This window comes from Hordeum vulgare, chromosome 7H (assembly GCF_904849725.1).
Source record: "Hordeum vulgare subsp. vulgare chromosome 7H, MorexV3_pseudomolecules_assembly, whole genome shotgun sequence".
Classification (NCBI taxonomy): Eukaryota; Viridiplantae; Streptophyta; class Magnoliopsida; order Poales; family Poaceae; genus Hordeum; species Hordeum vulgare.
Window position 1 is genome coordinate 296,224,895 of NC_058524.1, and position 23,034 is coordinate 296,247,928.

A 23,034-nucleotide genomic window follows, 5' to 3' on the forward strand; every position below is an offset into this window, starting at 1 on the left:
ACATTGTGGAGTACTTATTAGATGATGGGTTGCGAGAGTGACACAAACTTAAACCCTAGTTTATTTGTTATTCTATAAGGGGATGATTTGGATCCCTATGTTTAATGGTATGGTTAGAATTTATCCTTAATACTTTTCTCATAGTTGTGGATGCTTGTAGGAGGGTTAATCGTATGTAGGAGGCTTGTTCAAGTAACAAAAGCATCCAAGCACTGGTCCACCCACATGTCAAATTATCAAAGTACCGAACGCGGATTAACCTGACATGACGAAAGTGCCTAGATAAAATTACCTTGTGCCCTCAAAAACGCTTTGCCTATTATAAGAAGTTGTTCCGGCCAGTCCTTTAGCACAAAAGGGTTGGGCTACCTTGCTGCACTTATTGTTACTATTTTTACTCGTTACTTGTTACTGTCGGGCACCTGGGATCAGGGGTACCCAGGCATGTCGGCTTGCGGCCCCAGGCACAACGCGCTGCGTCAGCCCCAATTTTTCCTGACGGCAGGCCAGCCGGCAAATCACTCGTGAGGTCCCTCGCCTCACGAGGCAAGTGCCATGGAATCGTCGCTAAGAACCACGAGAGGTCACCCACTACAAGGGCGCTCCCTGAACCACCCTCGGGGCCCTCGCGGGGCAGGCTCGTTAGGGAAACTAGGCAGGGTCCCACGACCCTGCATCTTCACGTGGGCAACATGAGTCGTCGCATGAGTGGTGCTAGCAGGTACGGACAAGGAGGCATTCCACCTTCGTGCTAAGAAATCTGGGCCAACTGGCGGGCTCGCAGAGCAACCCCCAATTGTTTCCAATTTGGTGCAAGAGGACCAAGGATGGGTGTTCGGTAGGACAGAGGTCACCCCCGAGCCTACTTGTGTGTCACAATGAAGAGCTTTGGCATGCAAAGAACACTTTTTCACGGTGGACTGCAGCCCCGTCCCCTTTCGAAATGACCATTGTGGCAACCCTTCCCGCCGAGTGTTTTGGGGGGAGAGGACCCAGGTCGGTATAAAAGAGAGGCCCGACCTCCGTAGCAAAGACCATCATGTCCGTTAGGGAAAGAACATGCCTTTGTACTCGTCTACCACCTAAAGCAATCCAAACAAGAAGGAGTAGGATTTTACACTGCAAGGTCGCCTAAACCTCGGTAAACTGCCCACCAAAGAGTCGAAGTGAAGTTGAGCGGTAGAACAAGACAGGATTGCGAGCGCACCCGAGATTTCGAATGTTTTCGTGTCCGCGGAGCCCCGATTCCGACATTTGGCGTGCCAGGTAGGGGTGTGAAGTTGCGCCCCGTCTCCGGTTTTGGCTCCAACTTCACCGACTCCATGGATGACACCCACCATCCATGCGCCGAGCAGGCGGCCGCTCGGTTCACCTGTGTCGCCTCCTTTGCTGACCACGCTGCTCAGGGGTCTTGCTTCTTCCTTGCCCCTTCTGAAGCGATCAGATGGCGGCCGCACCACGTCCCCCTCTCTTGCATCGGCCTTGGATGGGTGAAGGCTCGTGCTGCACTATGCGGGTTGCGCATTTTTCTCCATCCTCAACCGGCGGTCGCTGGGCCCGACGCCGGTAGGGCTAGGGCACCTCCTCCACCGCCTTACTCCTTGTCACACCCAGTTTTTGGCTTTCCAGACTAATTATCTTATTTCAAAAAATAGGACCAATTAAAGAATTTTGTGAATGCTTGTGATGCTTGGAGTGACTATTGTTTGCGTATTTGCTTGAATGCAAGTGATTGCTCCCCATTAATTCTTGCCAACATCCAACTCTATGATCTCCTGCCTAATGATCATGCCATGTGTTTAGGATAAATATCTATTTTCACCAAACATTATTTTAACCAAAAAGAAATTTTTGGAATTAAACTTTCAAACCCCTGAGATGAGGTTTGTACTACAAGTCCTCTAATTAGGGAAATTCTTTTGCACCAATTATTTTATTTAAAACCTATTATCAAAATGTCTTCCAAAACCACCATATTATTATTTTCATAGTTATTTTATTATTTTATTCAAAAGCCTTTCTATGAGGCCAGAAATGGTCTCCTATGAAGGCAAGTTATTTTTATTGCTTTCAAAATATTTAAGAAAATTTAGGGAAACTCACTAGATACATTTATTCCATATTTATGAGTTTCAACACATGGTCATATTCAAAACATTGGGCAAATCCCTCCAAAACCATTCCTTCCTATTTCATGGTTTTCAAATATTTCTATAAGAAATATTCTCAATAAATTCCAGTAAAATTCTAGCATGTCATCTATGATATTATTGATGATCTTGCCAAGTTTCATTTCAATCCAAGTTGATTTGGCTCCCCTAATCACTCTAAAACCCTATCTGTCCAAAATCAAATCTGAGCAACTCTACATTGTGAAGTGTCTCCAATTGTGCTCAAATTTGGTGGACATGTTCTAACACTCCAATAAGGCATCCACACCAAGTGCTACACCAAGGAGAATAGAGGTACTTGTCCTAAGACCCTCAAAACCCTCTCTGTTGAATTCTGATTTTTGTAAACTTTACATTATAAAGTATCTCCAATTGACCTCAAACTTTTTGTGCATGCCTTAATGCTCCAATAATGCCCATACACCAAATATTGGATTTGTGGGAATTTATTTGAGTAGGGTTCTAAGCAGAAACCCATTTCTGCACATTTCTAGGGTTTTTCAAGTCTACATTGGAAAACTTCTCCAGCAAATCCCAAATTTGGTGTGCAAGCCTATTTTCATCTGTTATTTGACCCTGTTAAGTTTCCTAGCCATTGGAATTCATCTGGTAGCCCAACCACAGATCAAACACCTTGTTTGCACCCACTAAATTGCCTTCTTTGACCCCTTGCCCTTTTACCCTTGAGCCCAAATTTCTACCACAGCTTCATATAGATACATTTTATCTCCAGTAACATTCCCATGGCCACTGGTCAATTATTGGGGAAGGACCCTTTGTAACTATCTCTCATTTTACCCATGGAATCACTATTTTTACCCTCTTGTTTCAGTTCTCCTTAACCCAAGGCCCCCAATTCTTTCCAGAGCCCCCCTAGTGTGTCAATGCTTCATTTCAAACCAAGAGATGGTATGCTCATGTGGAGAAAATGAGCAGCACAACCACAAGTTCATTTCTGGCTAAAAGGTAGCTTTGTACAGCAAGTGCTAGCTACACTTATTTGCTTGAGCTGAATTTTTGCAAATGTGTAGTCCTTCCATACCTCATGCTCCAGGACATGGTTTCACCTCCCATCTCTGCCTGTGAAAACCACTTGTATCAGCCTCTTATTTCCTGCTGAAATGTTTACATCAGTCAACAGCCGTTCAAATCAAGTCCAGTTCAAGCCAAACTCCTCACTCACCTTCCAGATAGCATGCCCCACCTCCCAGACATCTTTGACTCGTCACCAGGACCCTGTTGGCACTGGTGCCCGTGGTGACCACCACCTTGGACTGCAATATGGGTGCTATGCACTTTGTTGCTTTCCTCCAGCCCATCCCTTGCTAAATCAGGATTCCCCAGTGTGTCTCAGAGGCTCCCCTTGACCATTCAAAGCATCCCCACCCACTAGCTAGCTTCCAAGCCTCCTTGAGCTCTCCCTTCGTCTCCAGGAGCTCCAGGAGCTCCCGGGGCTCTTTGAGCTCTCCCTTCGTCTCCTCCTGCCCATATAGCTCTCCCCGAGTCCAGCAGCCTCACTTGCTCTCTCTCTCTCTCCCTGGAAACCCCCCTCGAGCCCCTCTCCTCTTGGGCTCCCTCCTCTTCCCATGGCCGCGGGTAGAGCTCCGGCCTCCGCACGGGGTTGGCGCTCGGAGCCTCCCCTCGCCTCCTTCCTCCCTTGCCGGAGACCCCGGGCCGCCGCATCTCCTCTGCATCGCCTCCTGCCCTCTCCCTTCGCTCCTGGTGCTGAAGCCAGGGGGTAGACGGCCTCTCCACAACCTCCATCGCCGGCGCCCTTGCGACCCTCCAATGCAGGCGTCGAGCAGGGGAACGGGGGCGGCTAACTCCCAACACCGGTCGGCTCCCTCTCCTGTGCTCCCTCTGTGTCCAGGGAGGGAGGTAGAAGAAGCACCTGCACGCGGGGGGCCCCTCGTCAGCGAGCCAGGGCGGAGGCCCACCTGATAAGTGGAGGCGTCCCGGCGCCTTGTGCCTCCTTCCAGCAGGCCGGCCCATTGCCTAATAGACGCCCGAGGCGCGCTATAGCGTTCCCTGGTGGCCTCGTTTGCCTTTTTCTTTCTCGAAAAACTTATAAATTCCATATTAATCCATTCTAACTCCAAATCTGATGATTCAAATTTCTGCAGGTCTCTAAAATAAATATCTATCCAAATATTGACTTTGCACATTTTTTCAACCAACTTTCATAATGTATTTATCTTTCAATACAGATTTGGGATGCTTCTAACTCCCCTTTCAAAAATCCCATAGGCTTCAGATCAACTCCAATTGGTGAAGTGATGCACCCGGTATTTGTGTTAGTAAGGTTTCGGAAATGGGATTAGATTTATGATGTGTCGACCGTCCCAACCTTACTAGTACGACAACGTTACCCCTTATGGGACGGGGCTATGTTAATTACTCTGGTCGGTGCTAGCGAAGAGCCACATTACTAGTGGCGGGAGTGATATGTGGTCACTCTCGTGATGGGGTCGTGCGGGTAGGACGACTATGCCATTTTTATGAGTTCCAGTCACACCGTTGTTCCCCGCATGGTTGTACTGTCCAAAGTTGGTGCTCGTAAGACATACAACATGTGGGCTGGGTACCAATCGAGTGGACCTCTTTGTCTAGTATCGTCAGGGGAAAGGCATTGATCGGGTACTTACCTCGGGTATGTGATATACCGCGAGTCGTGGATGACACGGAAGTTTCCTGGATCTCGTGGGTCGAGCGTACTGCCTCTACAGAGTGTAAACTATTCGAATAGTCGTGTCCACGATCAAGGATAGTTGGGTAATCCTGGTTAAACTACGTCCTGATGTTTCCGCATAAACCAAGTGTGCGTGAGTGTGTGTGTGGTGATAAGAAAAGTGCTGCTATGATAGAAATGATATGACCAAGTTTGGTCACTTGGCATAATGGGTGAACACGAATGGTTCAGCCCTCAATAGATATATTGATATCTGTCACCTGTTCTTCAAGAGTAATTCTTTAATTTGATGCATATTCATGCATTCCACCCAGATGAGTTACACTAAAGATGCATGATATTGTTATCCTTCACTTTCTTTGTCCATATCATGGGCTATTTGCGAGTACATTCAAAGTACTCATTGGCTTGCCACTGGTTATGTTATTGACTAGACATGGAAGGACCGGAGTTTGGAGATGAGTATGTCTTCGGCGATACCCCTGCGAACTAGGACGCTTCCGAGTCAGAATGCATGTCGGTGTAGGCTTGATGGCATGGACACCCGCTTAGCCCTATGTTTTACGCTATTAGTGTATTCGGGTGATTTGGCCTTAGGCCCTGTCTTGTGAACTTGACCTTTCGGTCACGTGTTGTAATAATCGGTACTTGGATGTAAGACTCTTTATTCAGTATCTGTGTTCGGTGAGCATTGATCTCTGGGATCACTGAGCACGGTGATTCTCGACCAGTAAGTCGGGGTCCCCACAGAGATGGTATCAGAGCCATCCTGAATGTAGGAAGCCCTTAGTTAGCACGGACGTTAGTTAGGATAAAACTACCTTCCAGATCCTTCAAAATACCTATATGTCATCCCGTCTCTCCTAAATCTTCAAAGAAATTGAAGTTTATGCTCTAGCCTTCCACTCCTATTTTCTTGACACTCCTCGTCTACTATTTCAAAACTTGCAACGGTCACTACTACCTTATGCCCTCTAACCACAGGATAAGTTGAAATCCTCGTGGGCAGCCCGGAAGAAAGTAACCTTCCCTGGCAAACACCTGTGCCGCAGGATAGAGAAGACAACTCTGTGACCAGACGACACCAGCAGAAGTACCTCCATGAGGAACAAGGACATCGAGGCTTAGAAGATGGTGAAACCTCGAGCACTATCCCAAAGTAATGCCACTTTCTCCTATGATTATCTGGACATAATATATGCAAACCTTGATCTGCATCACTAATAGAGAAACCCTGTCAGTTATAAGGAATTATGTCGATCACCACCGGTGGATGAGAACCTCGCCATTGGTCCACCTCACCTTAGTGAGCAGGAAAACGGTTCTCTTCATCCCCCGCTCTAGGTGTCGATATTGCAATTAGTATATTTGACAGATCAGAACTCTATCATGTAATGAAAATATCGGTGCATGAAGGTGTCCACCTGAGACTCTTGAAGCCTCAGAAGACAAGAAGACATTGACAAGATCATGAAGACAACAGAAGACCCCGTCAATGACAGCTATGAAGAACCACCTTCATCAGCAACTTCCCAGACGAGAAGACAACAAGAGTTCTTTACAACTCAAGTGGGTTGCTTTAGCAAGCGACAACAAGAGGCGTAGCAACTCCATGAGAAGGTCCAGAAGACTTAGCGAACTCCCCTTCGAAGCACGAAGCAAGCACGACTGTCGAATCCCAGAACCTAGGATAGGATGAGTCGTAAACTCCCTTATGCAAAGTTGAGTCCGTGAAATGGTTCGGACGGACCATGTTATGTGTTGTAAGATTTTGTTGTTCGTGCTTTGATATAAGTCGCACTTTTGCTTAGGCAACGAGCATGCGGTTATATCACTCGTCTTATTTTTTATGTTCCAAACGATTTTTGTCACTTGACTTTCCAACGCTTGTTTGATTGCACTAAGACCCTTAGACACCCCCCCTCTATGCTCTCTCTCTCACCCTCCCGACAACTGAAGACGGCAAGGCAAGATGCACCAAGCATCCACTTCGAAGGACGACTGACACTGAAGACACTGACTGTGCTATGCTTAACCGCACGTAACTGTAGTAGTGATGCTTTTTCCTTGAGATCGGAAGAGCCACACACTAGACCAGACTAACCTCCACCAGCCTTTCCGGCTCAAATTTTTTGGTGACGTGTCTAGTACACGGACTTGCAAGAACACCTGTAGGTCCTCGATGAACCCCGCCTAGCACCGGTTTCTTAAAGGAACGAGTGATCACCGTGAACAAGTATCTTACAATCTTAATCTAGCACTGTAACCCTGATGCCATAAGAGGATCGTTCTCTGATATAGAGTATTAGATTAAAGATTGTCTTGATGATATCTGTCCTGAGGATATAACTAGACTATCTTGGTGGATCATAAGACCCTTACGAAGGTAGGTAAATTCAGTGGAACGAGTTGATACAGTAGCATAACCTACATAATCTGGAGTAAGATTGGATTTAGTAGGATAATTATGATCGTGATCAACAATATTCTCGGTTGTATACGTGACTTTAGCAAGTAGTTGGCATGATTTGATGCGTTTACCATAATGACTTGGAGTATCAAGTAGACTTCTTATTGAATTTGAGTCTTGGATTTAAATAGGTAATCCTAATAGTGTATTGAGGATGACAGAAACCACATGGTTCGGAGTAAATTGGATTTAGCCCGATAATCTTGATCATGATACCATGTTTCTCGGTGGATATAGAGTGCGTATACTGGAGTTGTCAGATTGGTTTACAACCTATGTGGTTTGACCTTGGAGATTGGCTGGCTATGATTATTGAAGTTGGAGGATATACTATGACGTAAACCTTGCAGTAATATGTGAATTATGGGGACTCTAAGAGACCATGTAGAACCCCATCAATGTTGGATTTGAAGGAGTGATAGGTCAAGTGATAATAGATCGGATTGATGGATCATTTGATCGGATGCATAGGAAGGAGACAAGATATTGGATTGGTGAACTATGTGTCTCCTTAATATAGTAATGCAAAACCCTGTCCATTGGATGACTTAGATGAACATTTGCATTTGTTGTGTCTTAAATTCAAGCTCAGAAGCTTGAATGTCTCCCCGAGATTCTTGCATAAGGATACATGTGCATCGTTGCTACACCATACTTGTAGTGTGGGGTTTAGTTCTTCTCTCAACCCGGAGTTAGCTAGCATGAGCGGTGTGGAGTTGACCCCCGTGGGATGGTATCTCTGATGAGATTAGGTGATATCATCCCGAGATTTGAGGTTGATCTATTGGCATCTAGGGAAAGTGCTTAGAGATAAGATCGCTCACATCCTAAGTTCCTTAAGGCCCTAAAAGCTTCGCTGAGCCACAAGATGGAGGAATTACGACCATAGAAGACGACTCTAAGTCGTTAAAATGTGGCCAGTACCCGCCCATAGCAAGTCCCCGTTCTCCTCACCGGAATCATGAGCCTTGTGCTTATGACACGTTCGGGGAAAGCATGTTGTCATCCTCACCAATGACATACTTATTCACCCAGTAAGAGGACGAGTGCCTCAGTGCTGTTTAGGTGGGCCACAGACACCGCAGACAGCAAACCCCCCCAGCAACCGAAGATGGTCCCAAGAGCATGGTCTAACATCCACATAATCAAGGAGCCTCGACGACACAGAAGAACAACACATTTTATTGCAACTCCAACATCAACTACACCAACCACGACATGCAAGACGGTAAGGCCAGCAAGGACAGACACACCGGAAGCAACCTCCACCCGGACCACAACTGCATTCACGGCCACACAACACATCAACGCCTAACCACTTGCCACTATGGCACACCTCGGTTCCTTCGTAAGAAGAGACCGGAAGGACACCACTAGCACACTAACACCACGTGTGCGCCGTGCTGATGCCTAATCATCATGAACCCTGCCGCCGCGGAGAGCCGCTGTGCGAGCGGTAGCATCTTGGCGATCATCATAGACGATTGCGCAGTACAGCGTCGAGACCCTGACTAGCAACGCCACCATCCCGGATAGGAAGATGATGAGCCATCCTGGGGTCTCGTCCGCCATTGGCATCCCTCCTCGAGCACCTGCAGCAGAAAAAGAATAAGAGGACCAGAGCAGCAGCAAGTAGCTAGGCTGGGTGGAGAACGAGAAGGACTCCCTGACCAATTTATAGCCAGGATAGGAGAGCCACTAGCCAGGCCACCAGCCCCGTTTGCCGCTTGGCTGTCGGTGCTCGCTGGGAATCCTAGAGCAGTGCCAACATACCAGGCCCACGAGGTGAGTGCTCGTTGTGCCGGCAGATGGCTCACCGCACACCACCGTAGGCGGCCCCGAAAACCGTACGCCCTAGGCACCGCAAGTGGAGGCAGCACACGGGACTCACTCAAGAAAGAAGAATCAGAGGTAGAAGAAGAGGTTGACGACGGACCCTGGGCCCACTTGTCAGCCGGAGTAAGTACCGAGCAACATGTACGACTAGCAACCAGGTATGACAACTTTCCCTTTCTCCAACATCCTAGTAGAACGCAGATGCACCAATAAGTGGCACTCTTGAGGTGACCCCATCAGACCGCGTATTTGGTGTATTGCAGCGAGTAAGTCCTGCAGCGTTGCAGGAGCACACCCTTGTTTCCGCCTTAACAAATCTCGGGGACGAGATTTTTTAAGGGGGTAAGGTCTGTCACACCCAGTTTTTGCGTTTCCTGACTAAATAACTTATTTCAAAAATTAGGACCAATTAAAAAAAATTGTGAATGCTTGTGATGCTTGGAGTGACTATTGTTTGCGTGTTTGCTTGAATGCATGTGATTGCTCCCCATTAATTCTTGCCAACCTCCAAATTATTCTATGATCTCCTGCCTAATGACCATGCCATGTGTTTAGGATAAAATTCTATTTTCACCAAACAATATTTTCACCAAAAAGCAATTTTTGGAATTAAACTTTCAAACTCGTGAGATGAGGTTTGTACTACAAGTCCTCAAATTAGGGAAATTCTTTTGCACCAATTATTTTATTATTTTATTCAAAAGCCTTTCTGTGAGGCGAGAAATGGTCTCCTATGAAGGAAAGTTATTTTTATTGCTTTCAAAATATTTAACAAAATTTAGGGAAACTCAGTGGATATATTTATTCCATATATATTAGTTTCAACACATGGTCATATTCAAAACATTGCGCAAATCCGTCCAAAACCATTCCTGCCTATTTCAAGCTTTTGAAATATTTCTATAAGAAATATTCTCAATAAATTCCAGTAAAATTCTAGCATGTAATCTATGATATTATTGATGATCTTGCCAAGTTTAATTTCAATCCAAGTTGATTTGGCTCCCCTAATCACTCTAAAACCCTATATGTCCAGAATCAAATCTGAGCAACTCTACATTGTGAAGTGTCTCCAATTGTGCTCAAATTTGGTGGACATGTTCTAATACTCCAATAAGGCATCCACACCAAGTGGTACACTAAGGAGAATAGAGGAACTTGTCCTAAGACCATCAAAACCCTCTCTGTTGAATTCTAACTTTGGTAAACTTTACATTATAAAGTTTCTCCAATTGACCTCAAACTTTTCACCTCCCATCTCCTCATGCTCCAGGACATGATTTCACCTCCCATCTCTGCCTGTGAAACCACTTGTATCAGCCTCTAGTTTCCTGCCAAAATGTTTACATCAGTCAACAGCCGTTCAAATCAACTCCACTTGAAGCCAAACTCCTCGCTCACCTTCCAGATAGCATGCCCCACCTCCCAGACATCTTTGACTGGTCACCAGGACCCTGTTTGCACTGGTGCTCGTGGTGACCACCACCCTGGACTGCAATTTGGGTGCTCTGCACTTTGTTGCTTTCCTCCAGCCCATCTCTTGTTGAATCAAGATGCCCCAGTGTGTCTCAGAGGCTCCCCTTGACCATTCAAAGCATCCCGACCCACTAGCTAGCTTCCAAGCCTCCTCAGGCACGCGTGGCATCCATGCACACGAGTGCTCCAGGAGCTCCTGAGGGTCTTTGAGCTCTGCCTTCGTCTCCTCCTCCCAATATGGCTCTCCTCGAGTCCAGCAGCCTCACTTGCTCTCTCTCTCTCCCTCGAAACCCCCCTCGAACCTCTCTCCTCTCGGGCTCTCTCCTCTTCCCATGGCCGCGGGTAGAGCTCCGGCCTCCGCACGGGGTTGGCACGCTCGGAGCCTCCCCTCACCTCCTTCCTCCCCTGCTGGAGACCCCAGGCCGCCGCATCTCCTCCGCATCGCCTCCTACCCTCTCCCTTCGCTCCTGGTGCCGAAGCCAGGGGGTAGACAGCCTCTCCGCAACCTTCATCACCGGCGCCCTTGCAGCCCTCCCCTTCAGGCGCCGGGCAGGGGAACGAGGGGCGACTAACTCCCCCGAGCGTGCTGGTGGTCGGGGCACAGCCTAGGGTGGCTGCGGCCACCGGAGAATGCCCAGCGCCGGCCGGCTCCTGCTTATGTGCTCCCTCTGTGTCCCGCGAGGGAGGTAGAAGAAGCACCTGCACGCGGGGGCCCCCTCATCAGCGAGCCAGGGCGGAGGCCCACCTCATAAGTGGAGGCGCCCCGGCGCTCTGCGCCTCCTTCCAGCCGGAGGCATATTCTATTGAATACGTCTCCTGTGTGGCCCCTGCGCCAGGCCGAGCCAGCAAGCCGGCCCATTTCCTAATAGCCGCCCGGGGCACGCTATAGCGTTCCCTGGTGGCCTCGTTTGCCTTTTTCTTTCTCTAAAAACTTATAAATTCCATACTAAATCCATTCTAACTCCAAATTTGATGATTCAAATTTCTGCAGGTCTCTAAAACAAAGCTCTATCCAAATATTGACTTTAGACATTTTTCCAAACAACTTTCATAATGTATTTATATTTAAATACAGATTTGCGATGCTTCTAGCTCCCCTTTCAAATATCCCATAGGCTTCACATCAACTCCAATTGGAGTGATTCAAATTTCCACAGCCTTCTTATATCATGTACAAATTTTAGAGCCTTGGTCAACTTTTTTATCAAGATCCATTATGTTGCTTATAATAAATAGCTTCCTATTGCTATTTATTCCAGAATAGAAAATTCCTAGTATATTCATTTCAACCCCAAATCTAGTGAAACCACTTGCTAAAAATTACTAAAATCATTCTTTGTTAAATGGGTGCCTCCACTCATTTTTAACAGAATGATTTCTGTTGGCTTCTTCAATGGTCACCTATATCTCCTTTCATCCATTCAAAATTCCCTGATGATCTAAAACCCCTTGGCAGAGATTCAGGTATTTTTCTTATGACCAGAGAGGTCCAAGAAAAATAAAACTTCTATTTATAGAACACTTTTATTCTGCTTGATGTGTGGATTACTATGGTTGTTTCGAACAGTAGCTGACGGTAGACGAAGTGTTCGGAGATGGAGCGGAAGACCTCGAAGACCCCGAGTACTTACATGAGCAAGGCAAGCAACCCTTTGACCATGTCTGAGCATATGTTACTTTGCACGTCAAATAGCAAGTATTCCCGTTGCATATGATCATAAGTGCCGGTAATCATTTGATATAATTTTTACCGAAGGCTCCCCCGCAGCACATGCATTGAGCTTGACTCTGCCCCTTAGGGTCATGATAATACCATGTTGAGAAGTAAAGATAGAAGTAGTATTATTCATGATCATGATGTTGTCAAAAATAAAGAGTTTATGAAAACCCCGTCGGGTGCCACTAATGCCCGAGGGTGATGATGAGTTAGGTGGTCACTTTTGGTGAAGTGATGCACCCGGTATTTGTGTGAGTAAGGTTTTGGAAATGGGATTAGATTTATGATGTGTCGACCGTCCCAACCTTACCAGTACGACCACGTTACCCCTTATGGGAAGGGGCTATGTTAATTAGTCTGGTCGATGCTAGCAAAGAGCCACATTACTAGTGGCGGGAGTGATATGTGGTCACTCTCGTGATGGGGTCGTGCCGGGTAGGACGACTATGCCATTTTTATGAGTTCCAGTCACACCGTTGGTCCCCGGATGGTTGGTACTGTCCAGAGTTGGTGCTCGTAAGACGTACAACATGTGGGCTGGGTACCAATCGAGTGGACCTCTTTGTCTAGTATCGTCAGGGGAAAGGCATTGATCGGGTACTTACCTCGGGTATGTGATATACCACGAGTCGTGGATGACACGGAAGTTGCCCGGATCTCGTGGGTCCAGCATACTACCTTGGCACAGTGTAAACTACTCGAATAGACGTGTCCATGGTCAAGGAGAGTTGCGTAATCCTGCTTAAACTACGTCCTGATATTTCTGCATAAACCAAGTGTGCGTGAGTGTGTGTGTGGTGATAAGAAAAGTGCTTCTATGATAGCAATGATATGACCAAGTTTGGTTACTTGGCATATGGGGTGAACCCGGATGATTCAACCATCAATAGATATATTGATATCTGTCACTTGTTCTTCATGAGTAATTGTTTAATTTGATGCATATTCATGATTATTCCACCCAGATGAGTTACACTAAAGATGCATGATATTGTTATCCTTCACATTCATTGTTCATATCATGGGCTGTTTGCGAGTACATTCAAAGTACTCATTGGCTTGCCACTGGTTATGTTATTGACCAGACATGGAAGGACCGGAGTTTGGAGATGAGTATGTCTTCGGCGACACCCCTGCGAACTAGGACGCTTCCGAGTTAGAATGCCTGTCGGTGTAGGCTTGATGGCATGGGCACCCGCTTAGCCCTATGTTTTCCGCTATTAGTGTATTCGTGTGATTTGGCCTTAGGCCCTGTCTTGTGAACTTGACCTTTCGGTCACGTGTTGTAATAATCGGTACTTGGATGTAAGACTCTTTATTCAGTATCTCTGTTCGGTGAGCATTGATCTCTGGGATCACTGAGCACGGCAATTCTCTAGTAGTAAGTCGGGGTCCCCACACTCCTGTTGTTGTGCACGGGGGGTATGGACCACGGTCCCCAAAGTGTTGGCCTGAGCGGCCATTGGCGTGACGCGTCCCCAACTAGCGGTGACACGATTATGCGCCACGGCCGGCGAGTGGTGGTGTGCATCCTAGGTGGGGCACAGGCCCGAGACTATGTCTTGCACTACAAGTTGTCCTTCCACTGGGCGAGTGCGGCCCTCGGGGGTGGGACAACATGGGCCTCCCGAGGATCACGGCCCGGACTGGTGGGGTGTTGCACGACGTCACCTTCGACGTGTGGGACCACCCGCGGTCTACGGTTGCTGCACGCGCCCTCCCCATGGTATGCACGCCCACCATCAACTGTGTCGCTATCACCAAGACCCTCATTGACGTGGGCACTAGGCTCAATATCATCTCCATTGTGGCTTTTGAGGCGCTTTAAGTGCCTTACAGTCGGCTGAAGCCTGATGGGCCCTTCTCTGGGGTGGTCGACGAGACTGCGTCCCCTCTTGGCCAGATCCGTCTCCCTGTCATCTTCGGTTCCTGTTGCAACTACCGCACCGAGCTCATCAATTTTGATGTGGCGCACAGCAGCCTCCCGTACAATGCCATCCTGGGGTACCCTGCGCTTGCCAAATTTATGGCGGCAACCCATCCGGCGTACAACACCATCGAGATCCATGGCTACGGTGGCATCCTGACTGTCCAATGCGACGAGAGGGACGCGGCGAGCTGCCTCCGGCATGCGTGCAAAGCCCCGTCGATCGTGTGTGCACTCGACGGGGGCGAGACAGTGTCTCATGACAACCTTCTCGAGGTGGCCCTGGCGAGAAAGAAACTGTAGCTCTCTCAGGCCCGGGCCAAGATGAAGAGGGTGTCGCTAAATGATAGCGACTCAAACCCCACCATCACCATTTGCGCCGACCTTCCTCGGGAACAAGAGAGCGCGCTCATCCCCTTTCTGAGGGCGAACATGAATGTGTTCGCGTGGAAGGAGACCAATCTAACCGGGGTGCCTAGGCACATGATATCACCTTGCGGTGTTCCCTAACGCGCGGCCCGTCAAGCTGAAGATGGGGCGCCAAGCACCGGAAAAATTGTGCTTCATCATTCAGGAAGTGCAGAAGCTGGAAGAGGCTGGGGTCATCTATGAGGTGCACCACCCGGCATGGCTTGCCAATCTTGTGCGTCAACTTCACCAACCTCAACAAGGCATATCTGCTGGACCCCTTCATGCTCCCGCGCATCGACCAGATCGTAGACTCCACTCCTTTCCGCAATCTATTATGCTTCTTCGGTGCCTTCTCACGCTACCATCAGATCAAGATGGCAGCGGGGGATGTAGAAAAACGGGCTTCGTCTCCCCTTGCGGAGTGTTCTGCTGTGTGAGCATGCCCTTCAGTCTAAAGAGTATTGGTGCCACCTTCTAGCGGCTAATGCAGATCCTGTCGGGACCTCAGCTGGGAAGGAACACAAGGCCTATGACATCATGGTCAAGGCACGTGAGGCCAGGACCCTCATCGAGGAATTGAAGGAAACTTTTCCCAATCTATGTAAGGTCAATCTGAAGCTCAACCGGGACAAATGCATCTTCGGGCGTTGGAGCAGTTGGCCGAGTTCCTGGCCTCCCTCGGGTGCTTCATCTCCTTGTTCGGCGAGCGGGCATTGCCTTTCTTCAAGTTGATGAAAAGGATGGGTCCGTTTGCATAGAACCCTAAAGCGGACGCGGCCTTCATGGACCTTAAAGATACCTTGCAAGCCCTCTCGTTATGTTATCATTGTGACCCCGTGAGCGTCTCCTGCTGTACCTGGCGGCCGCCCCCCTGACAGCTAATGTGGCCACACCCATGACAGGCAGTGTGGCCCTCGTGGTGGAGAGAGAAAGATATACTCACATCAAGAAGAAGCCAGGGCCAACCAGAAGGCGTCGCAAGAACTTACGGGGGCTCCATCGGGGCCTTCTACCTCTTGAGCTTGCGTTGGTTTTTCCCTTGAAGAGGAAAGGGTGATGCAGCACAGTAGCGATAAGTATTTCCCTCAGTTTGAGAACCAAGGTATCAATCCAGTAGGAGTATCAAGATGAGGCACCAATGTACCTGCGCAAAAACAAACAAACTTGCACCCAACGCTATAAAGGGGTTGTCAATCCCTTCACGATTATTTGCAAGGTGAGATCTGAAGGTGGAAAGTGCAACAAAGTAAAAGTGTAGATCTGAAAATATGATGTGAAGTAGACCCGGGGGCCATAGTGTTCACTAGAGGCTTCTCTCATGATAGCAAGTATTACGGTGGGTGAACGAATTATTGTCGAGCAATTGATAGAATTGCGCAAAGTCATGATGATATCTAAGGCAATGATCATACATATAGGCATCACGTCCGAGACAAGTAGACCGGTACTTTCTGCATCTACTACTATTACTCCACACATCGATCGCTATCCAGGATGCATGTAGTGTATTGAGTTGATAACAAACAGAGTAACACCTTAAGCAAGATGACATGATGTAGATGGATAAATTCATGCAATATGATATAAACCTCATCTTTTTACCCTTGCTGGCAACAACATGATGCGTGCCTCGCTACCCCTTCTGTCACTAGGTGAGGACACCACACGGTATGAACCCAGAACCAAGCACTTCTCCCATTGCAAGAATTATAGATCAAGTTGGCCAAACGAAACCCACAACTCGAAGAGAATTACAAGGATACGAAATCATGCATATCAGAGATCAGAGGAGACTCAAATAATATTCATAGATAATATGATCATAAATCCACAATTCATCGGATCTCGACAAACACACCGCAAAAGAAAGTTACATCGGATAGATCTCTATGAAGATCATGGAGAACTTTGTATTGAAGATCCAAGAGAGAGAATAAGCTATCTAGCTACTAGCTATGGACCCGACGGTCTATGGTGAACTACTCACGCATCATCGGAGAGGCAATGGTGTTGATGAAGAAGCCCTCCGTGTCTGAATCCCCCCTACGGCAGGGCACCAGAACGGTCCCCAGATGGGAGCTTGCGGAGACAGAAGCTTGAAGTGGCGGAAAAGTATTTTCGTGGCTCTCTCTGGTGATTTTGGATTTTTAGAGAATTTATAGGCGGAAGAGGTAGGGCAGAGGAGCCACGAGGGGCCCAGAAACCTGCTAGGCGCGACCCCCCCAGGTCGCGGCTAGGGGGCTTGTGACCTCCCCCGAGACCCCCTACCTTGGTTCTCAAGTCTTCTGTTATGGAAAAAATCATTCTGCAGGTTTTATTCCGTTTGGACTCCGTTTAATATTCTCCTTTGAAAAAGGTCAAAAACACGGAAACAACAGAAACTAGCATTTGGCATTGAGTTAATAGGTTAGTCCCAAAAAAAATATAAAATAGCATATTCATGCATACAAAACATCCAAACTTGATAAGATAATAGCATGGAACCATCAAAAATTATAGATACGTTGGAGACGTATCAGGCCCAAGTGTGAGCGCCCCTTGGAAGGCCGCCCTCACTATGGAGGATGTTCCTTCTCAGGGGGGCTACCTTTCCCCTAAAGGACGCCTTCCCTCCGAGGGCTTCCCCCCTAAGGAGACTCCCACAACCCATGGCGCTAGGCCTCCGGAAGTCCCCGCGACCTCGCCCCCCATGCCCCTCGACGGGGGGCGACAACGACACCATGGTCATGAGGCACGTGGAGCACCCCATGTACTAGGTTAGTACGGTTATGAGGGATGCGCGTGAGCATTATCCACTGCAAAAAAATCTCCTCGTCGCACTCCTTGTCACCTCCAGAAAGATGCGACAATACTTCAAGGGGGACCCAGTCAAGGTTGTGTCTACCTATCCCCTAGAGCAGATCATGCGCAGTCCCAACACTGCTGGCAGGGTTGTGGAGTGGAACATCAAGTTACAAGCCATCAAGCTAGAATTCTACACCACCAGGGTCATCCAGGGTGCGGCAAGAGGAGCCTCACGAGGGCGAGTCCTCCCTGCCCGGAGATGAATTGCCCTGCGGCTGGGTCATTTACTTCGAGGTGCTTTCTCCATGTAGGGCGCGGTGGCTGGCATGGTGCTCATTTCGCCAAAAGTAGACATGCTTCACTATGTGGTCCTGTTGTGTTTCGGGAAAGACATGAAGGCCTCCAACAAAATTTTTGAATACGAAGGCCTGATCGCCGGCCTCAAGGCTGCCTCGGCTCTCGGCGCAAGTGTCCCAGTGTGAAGGGCGACTCCCAGCTCCTCGCCAACTTCTCCAACAAGAAGTACAAAGCCAAGGATGAGCATATGGACGCTTACCTAGAGGAGGTACGTAAGCTCGAAAAATGGTTCCTTGATTTAGAATTGCAGCACATTCCTCCAGAATAGAGGAAGTGGGCCGCCATGGACGAGTATGTACCTTAGCCCATCCTCATGCTTTTTGTTTGTGATCGGTTTACTCAGGCCATCCCTTTTTTGGTGTAGGCTCCCTAGAAGTAGCGAGGAGAAGAAGAAGAAGGCTGCCACTAGGGCAAAGGTGATGCAAGTCTTGAGGTCACCTTCGTCCCTTGTTCGGGGTCTCAGTGAGCATGGAGGTAGCTCGAGCAAATCGGTCCCCGTGCTAGGGCACACGAGCGCTACCGCATCTCCACGTATCCCCTCCATGCGGTGAGGAGAAGAAAAAGTCGAGGCCATGGAAGACCAGCCGCCAGCGCTACCGGCCAAGGTTGCGGCCGTCCAGCCCCCGGTGCTGAGTGTCGAAGCCACGGTCACCGCCGGGGCCCTAGAGATGGAGGCGACGGCCTTCCTGAGCGTGTCGCGGACGCCCGATACGGGGGAAGACCTAGAGCCCACGGTACCCCAACCATAGGGCATGGAGACCGTTATGGTTGCGGCAGCGGCAGTACCGGAGCGGAGGCACCTCTAGAGGCCCTTGCCCCGATGGGAGAGGATGTGTTGCTCTAGTGAGGGGCCTTTACCGACACCCCGAACATGCTTTCCCGGCTCAAGGTGGATTTCCGGGACACCGAGGTGCGCCTGACCGTGGAGCGTGTGAGGTTGGCCACGTGGTGGTGCCAACTCCAGGCCTCCGCCAAGGATGTTACAATCGAGGCCGAGGCCGTTCGTGTGGAGGGTTGCCAAGAGGTTGCCAAGGAGAAGGCCGCCTTCCCGAGCATCCTTGCCGAGAAGGAGGCGCTTGCTAAGCATTGAGAAAAAGTTCAGGCCGGCTTCAAGGAGCTTCAGGAGGACGCCAAGGCCCACGAAGTGAAGCTCGCCGACTATGACTCCAAGCTAGAGAGGGCGATGGCTGAGCAAGTCGCGGAGCACGAACGCCTGGAGGCGCTTCAATTTGAGGTGGCGAAGGCTCGCGATGCCCAAGTGAAAGATGTCTCCGAGGCCAACACGAAGTTTAATGCCTGAGAAGAGGAGGTCCGGGCTGTTGCCGATGCGATGGCGGCAGCAGACCGTGTCGTGCTCTCCTCTCTGGAACTCAGGGCGCCAGGCCCTGAGAACTATGTGTGGGTTGGGGCTTGAGTCTCCCTTTGTTACTCATGGTGCTGGCTATGCCCAGCTTTCTTCCAAGGTCGTCAAGGATCTCGAGGGCACGGCCAGGAAGGTGGACAACATCCTGGAGGAGGAGTGTCGCTTTTTCCCCATGGTAGCGACCCGCGACTTCAGCCATCTCCTCCTTCGCGATTCCCACTTCGAGTTCTAAGAGTTGATGACCCTCGTGCCTGAGGAGTGTTGGAAATATGCCCTAGAGGCAATAATAAATTAGTTATTATTATATTTCTTTGTTCATGATAATCGTTTATTATCCATGCTATAATTGTATTGATTGGAAACACAATACTTGTGTGGATACATAGACAAAACACTGTCCCTAGTAAGCCTCTAGTTGACTAGCTCGTTGATCAAAGATGGTCAAGGTTTCCTGGCCATAGGCAAGTGTTGTCACTTGATAACGGGATCACATCATTAGGAGAATCATGTGATGGACTAGACCCAAACTAATAGACGTAGCATGTTGATCGTGTCATTTTGTTGCTACTGTTTTCTGCGTGCCAAGTATTTATTCCTATGACCATGAGATCATATAACTCACTAACACCGGAGGAATGCTTTGTGTGTATCAAACGTCGCAACGTAACTGGGTGACTATAAAGATGCTCTACAGGTATCTCCGAAGGTGTTAGTTGAGTTAGTATGGATCAAGACTGGGATTTGTCACTCCGTGTGACGGAGAGGTATCTCGGGGCCCACTCGGTAATACAACATCACACACAAGCCTTGCAAGCAATGTAACTTAGTGTAAGTTACGGGATCTTGTATTACGGAACGAGTAAAGAGACTTGCCGGTAAACGAGATTGAAATAGGTATGCGGATACTAACGATCGAATCTCGGGCAAGTAACATACCGAAGGACAAAGGGAATGACATACGGGATTATACGAATCCTTGGCACTGAGGTTCAAACGATAAGATCTTCGTAGAATATGTAGGATCCAATATGGGCATCCGGGTCCCGCTATTGGATATTGACCGAGGAGTCTCTCGGGTCATGTCTACATAGTTCTCGAACCCGCAGGGTCTGCACACTTAAGGTTCGACGTTGTTTTATGCGTATTTGAGTTATATGGTTGGTTACCGAATGTTGTTCGGAGTCCCGGATGAGATCACGGACGTCACGAGGGTTTCCGGAATGGTCCGGAAACGAAGATTGATATATAGGATGACCTCATTTGGTTACCGGAAGGTTTTCGTGCATTACCGGAAAAGTTTCGGGCTCATCGGTAGTGTACCGGGAGTGCCGGGAGGGGTGCCGGGGACCATCAGGAGGGGTGTCACGCCCCAAGGGGTCTCATGGGCTATGGGAAGAGATAAACCAGCCCCTAGTGGGCTGGAATAAGTTCCCACTAAGGCCCATAAGGTTTGAGAAGGAAAAAACACAAGGTGGAAAGAGTTTCCAAGTGGGAAGGTGGAATCCTACTCCAAGTAGGATTGGAGTAGGACTCCTCCACCTCCAATTTCGGCCAAACCTTTAGGTTTTGAGGCTGCCTCCTCCCCTCCCTCCCACCTATATATACGGAGGTTTTAGGGCTGATTTGAGACGACTTTCTCACGGCTGCCCGACCACATACCTCCATAGTTTTTCCTCTAGATCGCGTTTCTGCGGAGCTCGGGCGGAGCCCTGCTGAGACGAGATCATCACCAACCTCCGGAGCGCCGTCACGCTGCCGGAGAACTCTTCTACCTCTCCGTCTCTCTTGCTGGATCAAGAAGGCCGAGATCATCATCGAGCTATACGTGTGCTGAACGCGGAGGTGCCGTCCGTTCGGTACTAGATCGTGGGACTGATCGCGGGATTGTTCGCGGGGCGGATCGAGGGACGTGAGGACGTTCCACTACATCAACCGCGATCTCTAATCGCTTCTGCTGTATGATCTACAAGGGCACGTAGATCACTCATCCCCTCTCGTAGATGGACATCACCATGATAGGTCTTCGTGCGCGTAGGAAATTTTTTGTTTCCCATGCGACGTTCCCCAACAGTGGCATCATGAGCTAGGTTCATGCGTAGATGTCTTCTCGAGTAGAACACAAAAGGTTTTGTGGGCGGTGATGTGCGTTTTGCTGCCCTCCTTAGTATTTTCTTGATTCCGTGGTATTGTTGGATTGAAGCGGCTTGGACCGACATTACTCGTACGCTTACGAGAGACTGGTTTCATCGTTACGAGTAACCCCCTTTGCTCAAAGATGACTGGCAAGTGACGGTTTCTCCAACTTTAGTTGAATCGGATTTGACCGAGGAGGTCCTTGGATGAGGTTAAATAGCAACTCATATATCTCCGTTGTGGTGTTTGCGTAAGTAAGATGCGATCCTACTAGATACCCTTGGTCACCACGTAAAACATGCAACAACAAAATTAGAGGACGTCTAACTTGTTTTTGCAGGGTATGATTGTGATGTGATATGGCCAATGATGTGATGTGATATATTGGATGTATGAGATGATCATGTTGTAATAGAAATATCGACTTGCACGTCGATGGTACGGCAACCGGCAGGAGCCATAGGGTTGTCTTTATACTAACATATGTGCTTGCAGATGCGTTTACTACTTTGCTAGGATGTAGCTTTAGTAGTAATAGCATAAGTAGCACGACAACCCCGATGGCAACACGTTGATGGATGATCATGGTGTGGCGCCGGTGACAAGAAGATCGTGCCGGTGCTTTGGTGATGGAGATCAAGAAGCACGTGATGATGGCCATATCATGTCACTTATGAATTGCATGTGATGTTAATCCTTTTATGCACCTTATTTTGCTTAGAACGACGGTAGCATTATGAGGTGATCTCTCACTGAAATTTCAAGACGAAATTGTGTTCTCCCCGACTGTGCACCGTTGCGACAGTTCTTCGTTTCGAGACACCACGTGATGATCGGGTGTGATAGACTCAACGTTCACATACAACGGGTGCAAAACAGTTGCACACGCGGAACACTCGGGTTAAGCTTGACGAGCCTAGCATGTGCAGCCATGGCCTCGGAACACATGAGACCGAAAGGTCGAGCATGAATCGTATAGTTGATATGATTAGCATAGGGATGCTTACCACTGAAACTATTCTCGACTCACGTGATGATCGGACTTGAGATAGCGGATTTGGATCATGTACCACTCAAATGACTAGAGAGATGTACTTTTTGAGTGGGAGTTCTTAAGTAATATGATTAATTGAACTAATTGTCATGAATACAGTCTAATGGTCTTGCGAATTACGATGTAGCTTGCGCTATAGCTCTACTGTTTTTATATGTTCCTAGAGAAAATTTAGTTGAAAATTGATAGTAGCAACCTTTGCAGACTGAGTCTGTAAAACCGAGGATTGTCCTCGTTGCTACGCAGAAGGCTTATGTCCTTAATGCACCACTCGGTGTGCTGCACCTCGAGCGTCGTCTGTGGATGCTATGAACATCCGACATACACGTTACTGATGACTACACGATAGTTCAGTGCAAGATACTTGATGGCTTAGAAGCAAGGCGCCGAAAACGTTGTAAAACGTCACGGAACATAAGTGATGTTCCGAAGAGATGAAATTGTGATTTCATGCTTGTGCCCTTGTTAAGAGGTGCGAGACCTCCAAACAAGATTCTTTGTCCACAAAGTAAAGGAGAAAAGCTCAATCGTTGAGCGTGTGCTCAGATTGTCTGAGTACGACAATCGCTTGAATCAAGTGGGAGTTAATCTTCCAGGTGAGATAGTGATGGTTCTCCAAAGTCATTGCCACCAAGCTATGAGAGCT